The sequence below is a fragment of the Leptodactylus fuscus genome, chromosome 2 (genome assembly GCF_031893055.1).
Source record: "Leptodactylus fuscus isolate aLepFus1 chromosome 2, aLepFus1.hap2, whole genome shotgun sequence".
In the NCBI taxonomy this organism is placed as follows: domain Eukaryota; kingdom Metazoa; phylum Chordata; class Amphibia; order Anura; family Leptodactylidae; genus Leptodactylus; species Leptodactylus fuscus.
In genome coordinates this window covers 141,299,359-141,314,868 of record NC_134266.1, presented here as the reverse complement: position 1 = coordinate 141,314,868, position 15,510 = coordinate 141,299,359, and the positions used below count along the sequence as shown (strand labels likewise).

At 41.7% G+C, this 15,510-nt stretch overlaps 1 protein-coding gene across 5 annotated transcripts in view; it reads left to right on the top strand.

The window, feature by feature from the left end:
• The window catches only part of BCAS3 (BCAS3 microtubule associated cell migration factor), an 849,167-nt gene that overhangs the window by 248,086 nt on the left and 585,571 nt on the right, over window positions 1–15,510 (top strand). The window lies entirely within an intron of this gene.

Genomic DNA, 15,510 nt, shown 5'->3' with positions numbered 1-15,510 from the left:
TAATACACCCGATTGCGCAATAGGCTACTTTTCGTCACAATAGCACACATACGTTTGTGCTAGGACCCCCACAAAACCCAAACTCACACCACCATCTCTGCAATCTCACACACTTTGGACCATAGCAAGCCCCAAAATTCATATTGCCCTCTACAGCCTAGCCCCTAACCCCACAATCACATATACATATACTTTACCACTTTGCCCCTCACCTTAACGATACTCCAGGAGGCTCTCTTTAACGCCCCGGAGCAGCCATGTTTGCTGACCCCCACCGCTCTGACAACCTGCGACACCGCCCACCCATGTCAATACCCCTAGGCGGTCTAATAAATGCAAAAACAAAACAAAAAAAAGAAAAAAAAAACAAAAAAAGTATTACAAATTCAAATCCCCCCCATTTTCTAGAACACATATAAAAGTAGTTAAATACTGTGAAACAGATACATGTTAGGTATCCCTGTGTCCGAAATCGCCCGCTCTGCAAAGCTATAGAAATATTTTGCCTGGACGCTTAACGCCGTAGCGGCAAACATACTGAAAAGTCCAAAACCACTGTTTTGTCACTATTTTCATTATCATACAAATATCAATCAAAAGTGATCAATCCAATAGCATTTCCCGAAAATGCAACAACTAAAACCTACACCCGGCCCCGCAAAAAAAGACATCCGCCGACACAGACAAATAAAAAAGTGACTGCTGTCAGAATATGGCAACTTTTAAAAACAAAAAAAAGTCAATACACTACTGGCAGAAAATAAGTCATACAATGTCGTATATCAAGGTATCTTAACTTCAAATACCTCTGTCCCAAAGACACTATGTACAGTTTATACCAACACCGTATAGCAGCTCAAATACAAATTAACTTCAACACAAAAGTCTCACGTATTCTCTGGATTACAGCAAAAACAAGATACAAAGTTACATTTCATATCCCTTACCTTTTACACACTACTAAAACCTTACCCGCACCTGTATTTACCCATTTCTACAATCACCGCAAAGTCGCGGGTACCAGCTAGTTGTATAATAAAGAGACATGGTTTTCCATCTACGTGTCGTTTGGACTTTCACTGCTTACCTGTGAGCACAACTGGTTCTTTTTCCTCTGGATCCTGTGTCCTGTGTTTTCCTGTGTGATCCTGTGCCCTGGGGACCAAGGAAATGTAGTATAAACAATGGGAGGAATAATCTCACATAATAGATAAATGAAGCAGCATTTCTAAAGCAATGTATTTAGAAAAACTCTTTAACCCCTTCCCGACATCTGCTGTAATAATGCTGGGGTGTTGAGTATTTAAATATGGTGGCTGCTCAGGAGCTGAGTGGCCGCCATAACTGCTGGATCTCTTCTGTATGATACAATTGAACATGGTTGTGGGAAAAAATTTGTCCCACAAACATTAAGCCCTCACATGGCTCTGTGAATGAAAAAATAAAATGCTTGCAGGACTTTTTTTCTCCATACTTTTTGGGCAGAAACTTGGCAGACACCATTATACTGTGGCTTTCTCAGGCATCCACTTTTTTAAGCAGATTAGGTCCCCAAGCGGACCCCACGAACGGAAAACCAAATACATGTTAAAGGCACAAAAGGAGAAAGTGCTGTGTTTTCTCATCCTTCTCAGAAAGGGTTAATAATCTTTCATCAGTGCATATCAGGCAGTATAAAAAGGTGCCAGTAAAAGAAAATAGTACATATACTGCAAAATACAAGCCCTCAAAAAGCTACATTGGTGTAAAAATAAAAAAGTTCAGGGTTTTTGAATGTTGCCAAGAAAAAATCTGAAAAAAATCACTGTGCCTTAAAGGGATCCTATAATTGGATACCCTTTTTTCTGACTAACACATAGGAATAGCCTTAAGAGCGGCTATTCTTCTCCTACCTTTAGATGTCTTCTCCGTGACGCGGTAGAAATCCGGATTTTCTTCGGTATGCAAATGAGTTCTCTCGCAGCACTGGGGGTGGTCCCCAATGCTGCAAGAGAACTCTCCAGTGCCACCTCCATCCTCTTCTGGAACGCCCTCTCCCTGTGTCATCTTCCGTCCTTGGTTTCAATCTTCTAGGCATGCACAGTCGGCTCTGCCATTGGGCCTCATGCCACAAGAAAATGCCTTTAAGTCCAAAACTGACTTCAACCTTAAGGGGTTATTTTCTTTTTGAAAGTTTTTGGCTTGTCCTTAAGAGAGGCAATTCATTTAAGAGTGGTGGGACTGTCTGCACCCCCACTTCTTAACAGTTTACTTGACCGAGGCTCCCAGAATTGTTTTACCAGGATCTGCAGTGCTCACGTGGTGTCTCTTTCATATGTATGGGACATTTCTGCAGTACTCATAACCGCTGCTCAGGTAGAAGCAGCAGATCTGCAGGGGTCTGAACAGTTGGACTCCTACGGTTATATAATTGACAGCCTATCTTAAGGACAATCCATCATTTTTATAAAAGTGGATAACCCCGTTAATAGAGCAAAAGGCAGGAATGCGAGAAAAACTCTATTGCAGTCTGCAAAATACTGAAAGCTTAATAAAAAAAATTAATTTCTGTCAAGATTCCAGAATCAAACATTGTAAAGAGACAATTAAAATGATGTTCATGATCTGGAGTACTTGAGCAGGAGCCCAACCCTCCATTCTATCTGCACAGGTTCAAATGTGCTTTCTAAAAAATATTGTTGTTCCTTGTATCAGTATAAAACTCTGCATTACAGGGTGAAAAAGTCTAACTGTAGGGGCCGGCTTTGTGTGTGTGTTACTATGGCTATTGGATGCTTCACTGATAGAATGTGAAGGTGAACCTTTTCCCACTAGCTTGAGTCATGGGTCACTAGCATCTCAACCAAAAATTTGTACGGAGGAGTCTGCTCACTTATCAAATGTAAAAGTTTTGTAACTAGGTGAGCTTTAACCTGTTAATTGACCATGTCTGAGTGAAAACCTCATCTCATTTGTCACTGGCTATTAGACAGAGTTCTATGTGATTAATGGTCTTGTGGTCATGAAGCAGACTTCACAGTTATCAGCTAACTCTAGCTCTTAATAAATAAAGAGCAATATTAATTAGGGAAACCCCATACATTACCGAGTTCCAGGAGATCAGCTTGGAAGTGCATTAAATACCCCAAAGCGTTTCTTTCTTGAATGTTCATATATAACATAATACTTTAATAATATTTTTAATATCTTTTATGCCTAAACAAGCCTTGAGACAGATATTTGCTATATAAACATATACCATATATACTCGAGTATCTGGAGTGCTCTTGTTCCGTCGGGAAGGGGTTAATAGGAGCACTGCAGATACCCTATATTCAGCCAGGCTGAATTCCAAATGGGGGAAAAAAAACTCAGCCCTCAAGCTCAGTGAAGGGGCAGACAGACAACCAAAACAACCCCTCCCCTTCCCCAGCACGCAGCAACTACTGTACCCAAAAACTCCGACCATTTTAATTTTTGAAAATTTCCAGTAGCTGCTGCATTTCCCCCCTAGGCTTATACTCGAGTCAATAAGTTTTCCCAGTTTTTTGCGGTAAAATTAGGGGCCTCGGCTTATATTCGGGTATGTACGGTAATTTAATTTATAATTTAAGGCAATGGTCATTTTACTGTGATAGGGGTATTCTGGTAATTTTAGGTTGCTCCTATGGAACTGCATAGGGTTTATTCAGTAGATAGATCACTGCTGATCACAAGAACAGGAGTCTATTGAACCCCTGATTGAATAGAGTGACTGGTCTCATATTCATGGCTGCTGCATTTATATGGGATTACTGGAGATAAATGAATATCCTGCTCAGCTGCCTCTAGTAGTCCTATAGATGAATGAATGGCCTGGCAGCAGCTTTATTCAAATGATGGATTAGATCTTCCTTCTAGTGATGGATGTTCCAGTGATTGGCCATTGTCCACTGGGTAGTAGATAACCTTAAAGGAATTTATTGCCTTTTTTTTTTTTTTTTTTTTTCTTAACTAAAGCCAGATTTTATGTACACGATTATGGGGCACTGCTATCTTGCCTGGACCCTTTTTCTGGTGTTATAATACCATTTAAGATAAGATAATCCTTTAATAGTCCCACAGTGGGGAAATTTCAGTATGTTACAGCAGCATAGTAATACAGATACAGGATAATACACAGTAATATATTACAGAAGTAGACAAACACATGCTGAGAGAAAGAAGATATTCTAGGAGTCCATAGAAGCTAAGTAACAGAAGAACAAAGTAAGACTTCAGGGTCATTTAGTTCTCTGTGCGGAACAATATTTGCTTGGTCTGATGTGATTTAGTGATGTGGTTTACAGCATAGTTATGGCCATAGATAGCACTGCATTGGAGCCGACTCATTGAGGTCTATGAGAGAGTTTTCTAGGCATGCTCTATTACTTCATCTATTGTGGATGAAGTAGTGGATGCAATGATGGGGCACTATGAGTGTTATATGTAGCGGTGTGATCATCTATTGTGATGCTTTCTGTCTTGTTTGTGATGTAAAGGAGGTGACTGCTGCAGTGAAAATCCCTACAGTTTATTAGGCTTAGTGGCCAGAAATAAAATTGTACTTTCTTTAAATATAGCGACAGAGAAAATTTAAAAATAATCAGAATTTCTTCAAAAATATGTTTCACGTAAAAACTTAGTTTAAAAAAATAAACAATTTTTGCCGTCCATTTTAAATTTACAGGAATATACCTTAGGGGACCAGGATGTACATTAGTAATAAAATGTAACCAGTGCAGGGAATTCAATGATGAAGCTTTATTCCTCTCAGATGACCCCTTTAATATTTATACATCTGTATTAGAGATGAGCGAACACTAAAATGTTCGAGGTTCGAAATTCGATTCGAACAGCCGCTCACTGTTCGAGTGTTCGAATGGGTTTCGAACCCCATTATAGTCTATGGGGAACATAAACTCGTTAAGGGGGAAACCCAAATTCGTGTCTGGAGGGTCACCAAGTCCACTATGACACCCCAGGAAATGATACCAACACCCTGGAATGACACTGGGACAGCAGGGGAAGCATGTCTGGGGGCATAAAAGTCACTTTATTTCATGGAAATCCCTGTCAGTTTGCGATTTTCGCAAGCTAACTTTTCCCCATAGAAATGCATTGGCCAGTGCTGATTGGCCAGAGTACGGAACTCGACCAATCAGCGCTGGCTCTGCTGGAGGAGGCGGAGTCTAAGATAGCTCCACACCAGTCTCCATTCAGGTCCGACCTTAGACTCCGCCTCCTCCGGCAGAGCCAGCGCTGATTGGCCGAAGGCTGGCCAATGCATTCCTATGCGAATGCAGACTTAGCAGTGCTGAGTCAGTTTTGCTCAACTACACATCTGATGCACACTCGGCACTGCTACATCAGATGTAGCAATCTGATGTAGCAGAGCCGAGGGTGCACTAGAACCCCTGTGCAAACTCAGTTCACGCTAATAGAATGCATTGGCCAGCGCTGATTGGCCAATGCATTCTATTAGCCCGATGAAGTAGAGCTGAATGTGTGTGCTAAGCACACACATTCAGCACTGCTTCATCAAGCCAATACAATGCATTAGCCAGTGCTGATTGGCCAGAGTACGGAATTCGGCCAATCAGCGCTGGCCAATGCATTCTATTAGCCCGATGAAGTAGAGCTGAATGTGTGTGCTAAGCACACACATTCAGCACTGCTTCATCAAGCCAATACAATGCATTAGCCAGTGCTGATTGGCCAGAGTACGGAATTCGGCCAATCAGCGCTGGCTCTGCTGGAGGAGGCGGAGTCTAAGGTCGCTCCACACCAGTCTCCATTCAGGTCCGACCTTAGACTCCGCCTCCTCCGGCAGAGCCAGCGCTGATTGGCCGAAGGCTGGCCAATGCATTCCTATGCGAATGCAGACTTAGCAGTGCTGAGTCAGTTTTGCTCAACTACACATCTGATGCACACTCGGCACTGCTACATCAGATGTAGCAATCTGATGTAGCAGAGCCGAGGGTGCACTAGAACCCCTGTGCAAACTCAGTTCACGCTAATAGAATGCATTGGCCAGCGCTGATTGGCCAATGCATTCTATTAGCCCGATGAAGTAGAGCTGAATGTGTGTGCTAAGCACACACATTCAGCACTGCTTCATCAAGCCAATACAATGCATTAGCCAGTGCTGATTGGCCAGAGTACGGAATTCGGCCAATCAGCGCTGGCCAATGCATTCTATTAGCCCGATGAAGTAGAGCTGAATGTGTGTGCTAAGCACACACATTCAGCTCTACTTCATCGGGCTAATAGAATGCATTGGCCAGCGCTGATTGGCCAGAGTACGGAACTCGACCAATCAGCGCTGGCTCTGCTGGAGGAGGCGGAGTCTAAGGTCGGACCTGAATGGAGACTGGTGTGGAGCGATCTTAGACTCCGCCTCCTCCAGCAGAGCCAGCGCTGATTGGCCGAATTCCGTACTCTGGCCAATCAGCACTGGCTAATGCATTGTATTGGCGTGATGAAGCAGTGCTGAATGTGTGTGCTTAGCACACACATTCAGCTCTACTTCATCGGGCTAATAGAATGCATTGGCCAGCGCTGATTGGCCGAATTCCGTACTCTGGCCAATCAGTGCTGGCCAATGCATTCTATTAGCTTGATGAAGCAGAGTGTGCACAAGGGTTCAAGCGCACCCTCGGCTCTGATGTAGGAGAGCCGAGGGTGCACTTGAACCCTTGTGCACCCTCAGCTCTGCTACATCAGAGCCGAGGGTGCGCTTGAACCCTTGTGCACACTCTGCTTCATCAAGCTAATAGAATGCATTGGCCAGCGCTGATTGGCCAATGTATTCTATTAGCCTGATGAAGTAGAGCTGAATGTGTGTGCTAAGCACACACATTCAGCTCTACTTCATCGGGCTAATAGAATGCATTGGCCAGCGCTGATTGGCCAGAGTACGGAACTCGACCAATCAGCGCTGGCTCTGCTGGAGGAGGCGGAGTCTAAGATCGCTCCACACCAGTCTCCATTCAGGTCCGACCTTAGACTCCGCCTCCTCCAGCAGAGCCAGCGCTGATTGGCCGAATTCCGTACTCTGGCCAATCAGCACTGGCTAATGCATTGTATTGGCTTGATGAAGCAGTGCTGAATGTGTGTGCTTAGCACACACATTCAGCTCTACTTCATCGGGCTAATAGAATGCATTGGCCAATCAGCGCTGGCCAATGCATTCTATTAGCGTGAACTGAGTTTGCACAGGGGTTCTAGTGCACCCTCGGCTCTGCTACATCAGATTGCTACATCTGATGTAGCAGTGCCGAGTGTGCATCAGATGTGTAGTTGAGCAAAACTGACTCAGCACTGCTAAGTATGCATTCGCATAGGAATGCATTGGCCAGCCTTCGGCCAATCAGCGCTGGCTCTGCCGGAGGAGGCGGAGTCTAAGGTCGGACCTGAATGGAGACTGGTGTGGAGCGACCTTAGACTCCGCCTCCTCCAGCAGAGCCAGCGCTGATTGGCCGAATTCCGTACTCTGGCCAATCAGCACTGGCTAATGCATTGTATTGGCTTGATGAAGCAGTGCTGAATGTGTGTGCTTAGCACACACATTCAGCTCTACTTCATCGGGCTAATAGAATGCATTGGCCAATCAGCGCTGGCCAATGCATTCTATTAGCGTGAACTGAGTTTGCACAGGGGTTCTAGTGCACCCTCGGCTCTGCTACATCAGATTGCTACATCTGATGTAGCAGTGCCGAGTGTGCATCAGATGTGTAGTTGAGCAAAACTGACTCAGCACTGCTAAGTCTCTGCATTCGCATAGGAATGCATTGGCCAGCCTTCGGCCAATCAGCGCTGGCTCTGCCGGAGGAGGCGGAGTCTAAGGTCGGACCTGAATGGAGACTGGTGTGGAGCGATCTTAGACTCCGCCTCCTCCAGCAGAGCCAGCGCTGATTGGTCGAGTTCCGTACTCTGGCCAATCAGCGCTGGCCAATGCATTCTATTAGCCCGATGAAGTAGAGCTGAATGTGTGTGCTTAGCACACACATTCAGCTCTACTTCATCAGGCTAATAGAATACATTGGCCAATCAGCGCTGGCCAATGCATTCTATTAGCTTGATGAAGCAGAGTGTGCACAAGGGTTCAAGCGCACCCTCGGCTCTGATGTAGCAGAGCTGAGGGTGCACAAGGGTTCAAGTGCACCCTCGGCTCTCCTACATCAGAGCCGAGGGTGCGCTTGAACCCTTGTGCAGCCTCGGCTCTGCTACATCAGAGCCGAGGGTGCGCTTGAACCCTTGTGCACACTCTGCTTCATCAAGCTAATAGAATGCATTGGCCAGCACTGATTGGCCAGAGTACGGAATTCGGCCAATCAGCGCTGGCCAATGCATCCCTATGGGAAAAAGTTTATCTCACAAAAATCACAATTACACACCCGATAGAGCCCCAAAAAGTTATTTTTAATAACATTCCCCCCTAAATAAAGGTTATCCCTAGCTATCCCTGCCTGTACAGCTATCCCTGTCTCATAGTCACAAAGTTCACATTCTCATATGACCCGGATTTGAAATCCACTATTCGTCTAAAATGGAGGTCACCTGATTTCGGCAGCCAATGACTTTTTCCAATTTTTTTCAATGCCCCCAGTGTCGTAGTTCCTGTCCCACCTCCCCTGCGCTGTTATTGGTGCAAAAAAGGCGCCAGGGAAGGTGGGAGGGGAATCGAATTTTGGCGCACTTTACCACGTGGTGTTCGATTCGATTCGAACATGGCGAACACCCTGATATCCGATCGAACATGTGTTCGATAGAACACTGTTCGCTCATCTCTAATCTGTATATGTTTAAGAATTAAGTGAAACTCTAGTCACCTGTTCATTGTGGGTTATGTATGAAGAATACAGTATATTTGCTCGGCAAAAATAAAGTTATCTCTTGGTTTCTATCAGTGAAATACCAAAAAGTATATTTTTAGGATATTTTTATGCTTTCTATGGAGATTTGAATAAGTTTGGTTTGTGCTGAATAGACTGAGGACGTTGAGGATACAGTCACATAGGAATTTGCTGTGGATTTGGGGTTGGATTCTGACATTTCTTCCAGAATCTCCCTTCCATTGTTTTCAATGTGATATGGATGTAGGATTGATGTGGTCTCCATAACAGTCATCAGTTAGTGGCAGTAGCATAGTTTGGGAACAGGGCCAAAAGATGTCACCAATAGAGTATTCAGCATTCAGCTCACCAGAGGATAAACTATAATCAGGAACGGAGTCAAGATTCAGAGTGTGAAGTAGAATAAGAGGTACCAGGCAACAAATTCAAAGGACAAAGCTGAAGCCATATTCAGAAGCAAGGTTGATATCAAGGTTGCAGTTGAAACATTGGTCAAGTTCAAAATCAGAGTCCACAAAAACAGGAGCCCTGCAAAGGTTAATACCTTAAATGGGGAGTCTTTTTTATTGATGACCTGTCCTCAGAATAAGACATCAAATAAAAGATCAATGGGGGTCCATCCCTTGGGACCCCATTGAACAGCTTTTTAAAGGGGCTGGGATTTCTCTGACCTATTCACTGTTTACATTGTACTCTGTTTCATTGTAGTCTTAAGCATGTTCTAGAAATGTATATATTTTTAACAGTTGTTTGGTTTTTTTTAAATTATAGACTGAAATAGCCCCTTTAAATTAGTCCATGATCTTAATAAGGAACTATCACAACATCCACCAACTCCAATTCTTTGCGTGCAGAAGACGGAAAGCTGTCAGAGCGGGTCCGACCGTGAGCGGCAGTGAGCGTTTTGTGCTCTCCGCGCGAAACCGGTTTTTTAAATTGGACACAGAGTACTGCATGTCCGACTCTGTGTCCGGTTTAAAAAAAACGGTTTTGCGGCAAAGAGCATAAAACGCTCACGGCCCGACATCTTTCAAACCCATTCAAATGAATGGGTATGAAAGCGTCCTGCAGGTTTCTGTCTCCTGCCTCTGTTTTGTGCAGGAAATGGAAACCTGCAGAACGGAGATCGGGCGCAGATGTGAACGAGCCCTTAAACATGAGGTGTATTTCCATTACAGATGTACTTTGTTTTTGTTCCATTCCTGTTTTTGGTTTACCAGTACTGAAACAAAATCTAGTTGTGTGAATGTGACTATGCAGTTGTTGCTGCCAGGAAAATGTGTACCTGGTGGCAGCTTCCCCTCTAATATCAGTTGTCCTCCAGAGATTACAAAAGCTTGACACTGATCATTGACATACTGATTTCATCCTGAAAGCAGTTGTCTCTGTGAATACTACCCTTTAAAGATTTCACTTTACGTTTTGCTATTCTGTATAACATGCCAGTGAAATACATTTGTCATCTGTTCCCTTACTGGACAGCTTCCTTTCAGCCATTTTAATACATTGCTATACTAATCATTTAAGACTGTTTGAATTTTTTTTTATTTTACTCATAATGCAGTTGGTTTTATTTCTTCTTAATGTACTATGTGTGTGATGTTGCAGCAAGTTTAGAAGTTAGTCTCCAGAGGGCAGCATTTGTTAAGTACTTTCTGAACACAGTTTACAAGTGGAAGTTACTGTAACAGAACTTGTTTAAACTTCTGCCAAAGTGCTTTCAAAGTATGGCCATATTATGCAATATCATTTCTAAATTAATTGCAATATATTTTCCTTTATAAAATAAAGTTACAACATTCAACAACATTTTGGAAATGTTACCACCTTATTTATGGATAATGATGTCTTTTTTGGTAACCCAGCAGTGCCCTGGTGTCATGGAAGGCTGGCATCAGCACTCATTACCCTTATGTGGTTTGTTATATCATATAGCCTTATGGAATCTTATGAGCATTAGTCTGCCTGCCATTTTGGATTCTCTTTATTTATTTTCATCCTCATTTTCTTCTGCTAAAAATGAAAGCTGTTGGTGGCGGGTTAGTATTTATTTTATGAAGACGTTTCTACTTTATCTCATTTCTTTTGTTGGACTACATAGCTATATGTAAGTTTCTCTCCAGATATATTACTAAAAACACATTGTGATGTCTGAAACTGCCAGGTATACAATTTTACTAGTCAGTGGTGAGAGGGTATCAAAGGGCAAGAGTGGAGTTGGGAAGAAGGGGGCTGTTAAACTAGGATTCATTTGGGCCTCTACATTTGGACATTTGTAACCAAAACATGAATCTCTGAACTAGAGGCACAACACGAAGCCTCTGAAGCCCAATCTAAAATCTATAATGGGCCCCACACCTATCATTTTCCATTTAGAATAGTGGTATATTTTATGTAGCAGAGGGACCTTTGTGGCACTGCTGTCTCTACACCCCCTGTAGCTACACTCCTGTTCTGAAATTGTAGGCTAAGGCCCCATGTAGTGAGCTGCAGCCTAAAAGCACTGCGGGAAAAACCACAGCGGAAACACATCACGTTTTTCCTCAAAGCGCTTTACACAGAAAGTATGCTGACTTTCTGCATCAATTATAGCTACAGAAAGGCTGGTGTTTTCTGTTCTGTTATAATTGACATGCTGCGATTTACAAAAACGTATTCATTTTTTGAAATCACAGCATGTCCACTGCTATTTTTCTTAAATGTGTGGATGGAATTACTCAGAATCCCATCTGCTTTACAGGTACTGTAAAATGCTGCCGCAAAATCGCGGCGTTGACATTACATGGTGCCACCAGCCTTACATGGCTTTATCAGAGCAGTATTTAAAGTGTAAGGCTAAGTTCACACCTACACCTGGATTCCGTTCAGGGTTTCCATCCCCAAATCCCATTGAAAAAAATTTTTGGGTGGAAACTGGGCAGAGCCCATTGTAGTCTATGGAGCCGGCAGATAACCGCTTTTTAAGTGGATTGGGTTTACGTTTTTCAGGTCCCAGAGTAATGGAAACTTGAAAGAAGGTGTGATCCTAGTGTAACTCTCATTTCATTTAATTTTTTCCCCCGCTAATGTGTGGGGGTGTATGTGGTGAACATTTTTGCAAAGTTCCTTTTAATAGAAAACAGGCTGTAATGTTACCTTTCGCAATGCTGTAACTAAGCAATGCCAGGAGACTGTCCATACCCATGTACTTAAAGTAGTATATACAGTTAAAGCATTTACCAAAGGGGTATATATACCACCTAGAAAAATGGTTCTGGTATCATATTTTTAACTACTGATGTCTCATATTCTTAAAACTTGGCATCATATGGAAGCTAAGAATGTCATCTTTCTTATGATACAGAACCATTTTTCAAGGTGGTACAAAAAGATACAGCCATTTGAAGTGATCATCTCCCTTGGTAAATGCTTCACCTCTGCATATTTACATTATATATTTATACAGACTTGTCCTAACAACAGCTCAGTTAGGGGGTTGCTAAGCAGAATGTTACTGCCTGTTTTATCTTAAAAAGGAATCTAGAGAGGATAATAAAATATACTACAAAAATGGTCACCAAACAGCCCAGACACAAGAGTAAAAAAAAAGTGTAAGTTAAACTTTAAGTGAGTATTTTAGTGGATCACACAGTTCACTCAACGTTGCGATAAAATACGTGCAGCAGACATGCTGTGTTTTCTAAAACCATTGTGGCTTTGGAAATCTCAGCCTACCAATTATACCTATAGAAGCACCAGCGGTTTCCCTATAGGTATAATTGAAGCAGAAGGTCCGCAGGGGAAATCTTTGAGAACTTAATGTGAAAAGTGCTGCAGAAAGAGCCACGACACATTGCCACCACAGTTTTTCCCGCAGCACTTTTTCTGTTGTGGGACGCTACGTGGAGCCTTAGCCTAAGAAGGACTTTTCTGTCTTCACACAGTGAATCTAGAAGGAAGGGGCTGTTTTTCCTCACAGCACATCTTCAGATTCTTTCACTGTGTAATGGACTGAACAGTCTGCATATTTCACAGTATACAATGTAAGAAAAGTCTTCAATGAGCTTGTACCTACTTCTAGCAGCTTGTTTGATTACAGATGGGATATTACTCAAAGGCAGCAAGGAGCTTTAAGGACTGTGCGCAATGATTGCTGTTTTCTGTGTCTGGGATCTTTTTAGCTGCATCATACCTGTATGTAATTGTAGTTTTTCTGGCTCTCTTATAATATGTTCTTGCGACAGACCAGAAGATTAGAGACAATAGCATGGATGCGAATGTATGTTCAGAATTGAAATACTCATGAAGAGAATTTGTAGCGTTATATGTTTTTATGATATATACACCTCTTGATGAAAATGTTGGGGCATATGTGTAGTTAGTATAATTTTTCTGCTACCTCTTAACACTGGCAAAATAGGAACATCAAAGCCAACATTGAGATGTCTTATTTGGTTGTGTTGCAATATTTGACCCCCACGACGATAGCTGCTTTGAACAGCAGATTGTCGCCACAGGTCAGCTATAAAAGTGTAGGCACTGAGTGCTGGCAGAAGACCACCTTGTAAATGTCAAGAGAACAGGGGGACTTGTTCAGGCAGACCTTTATGTAGTATTCTTATGTTACAACCTAGTAATGTAGCTCTCCACTGTTTTTATTGACTTCCCCAAGCCTGTAAATTAGTGCATTACTCTAATGAGATCTATTGTTTGTAATAGCGGTGCCTCTGATGTATTACTTTTAAAACCTTTTTCCCTAAACTTTTATGATTATGACGAGATGGATAGTCTGAGATGAAATCACAAATGGCACTTAAGATATTCATCACTCTTCATTAACCTTTATTTTTGTGACACTGATATTTCAGATAATCCCTTATGTCTGTGTTCTAGTCAAGAAGGAAGTTTCATACGAGTAATTTTGAAGGTGTTTTCTGGTATGGACACATTTGTCTCGGATTAAGGCTTCCATTGCACATGCACAACCCCATATTATAGATCCCTTAATATTGGGTAACACTTGCCATTCTTGAATTGAATTGCATTTATTGAAATTGGTGGATATCAGTTTGAGCTAGTAAAGGTAGGTCCAGAATGGAAATGGTGATCATAGCAGACCATCTTAATGGAAAAATAGTCTTCATAGCAGACTGTCCTCTACATGTTATTTGCCTTTATGGACAGCACATCTCCTGCATCCCATGAGTTCCCTTTTTACAGTCTTCCCAATGTCTGTAGAGCACGTTTAACCTGGATGTTTGCACAGGGTAGTTGAAAGGTATGGAGACATCTGAATACATCGAAAATGGTGGTTGGGAATTGCATCCTGTCTTTAACCCAGCAATTTTACCCTCTCTAATCAAACATTTTTGGCTGAACGTATCAGTATGCCATTAATAGTGCTGATAATGGCTCCAAAAAGAACAAAAACCTTTAGTACTTTGTAAGTAACCTTACACACTGCCTGGGGTGTGAGACTCTGGGGTCTTCATAGTACACAGTCCATTTCACATATTTTATGACCTACCATATGCTCTATTTTCAGAAGAGCAGCCTATAAATCTCTGTAAAATAAAAAAAAAAACAGACATTATAAAGTAACAGATGAATCATCAATTCAAATAGTAAGAGCAAGGGACACAAAATTCTACAATTTTCCAATATACTTTTTGTATTAGTTCATCTGAGATCATCTAAGTTCATGTTGAGATCTCTGGTTGAATCCTTCAATAGCATCCTTCATTGCTTACATATAACTTACTATTTTTGCTGCCCAGTAGTTAGAATTCAGATACAGGAAGGTCAAACTAACCATGCAAACTACTGTGTTTCTTTCAAACCAATTGTTAAGAATTTTGTGTCCGTTTGCCGCCTTCTTTTAAAGGCCATACTGGTAAAACTGTGTAGCCATCAACAGTATATGATCGATACATGATCAATTTTTGAGAATCTGTTTGTAAACCACAGTGATTACGAGGCCTTTCAGTTTTCACCTTCATTTTGGCAATGCCTTTGTACCCATTGGTTGATCAACAAAAAATAGTTTCAACAGGTCATTAGAAAAATATTTTTATCTGCCAGTTTAGGTGATCAGAGTACAAAAAAAAAATATCAGCTTTATTATTAACACAATTTTTTTTTTCTCGACATATCCTGTCTTGGTTTTTAGATTGAGTTTAAAATTATGTCTGTGACTACAAAGGTGTTTTTTTGTTTTTTGTTTCTAAATACACATAAAGAATAATACACTTCTCTATGTGGTCGTTGACTACTGTGTTAAGGTCATATAGAGAACCCTAGATTATATCTGGATTTGGTATATCACATACTCCTAAATGATAAATGTGCCAGAAGTCTATCCACCAAAGACCAAAATACTATCAAAACCAGTCTGTTCAGACTTGTGCTCTTTATAAGTTTTGGTATGATGGTTAAACTATTAATAGAAATATTGAAGGCTTCCATAAAGGCAATTTTTTTAAATTTATTATATGATTAGATTAACCTGACAAATATCACTTTTTTAGCTGAAATATACTTACTGATAAATATGTGCTTTCATAATTTCTTGTGTGCACTGCACAAAAATCCTTCCGTGAATGGTGAACATCAACACTACACTTTGTTGCCACATTGGAACTTGACAGTATCTTGCTGCTGCTTGCTAAACATCCAG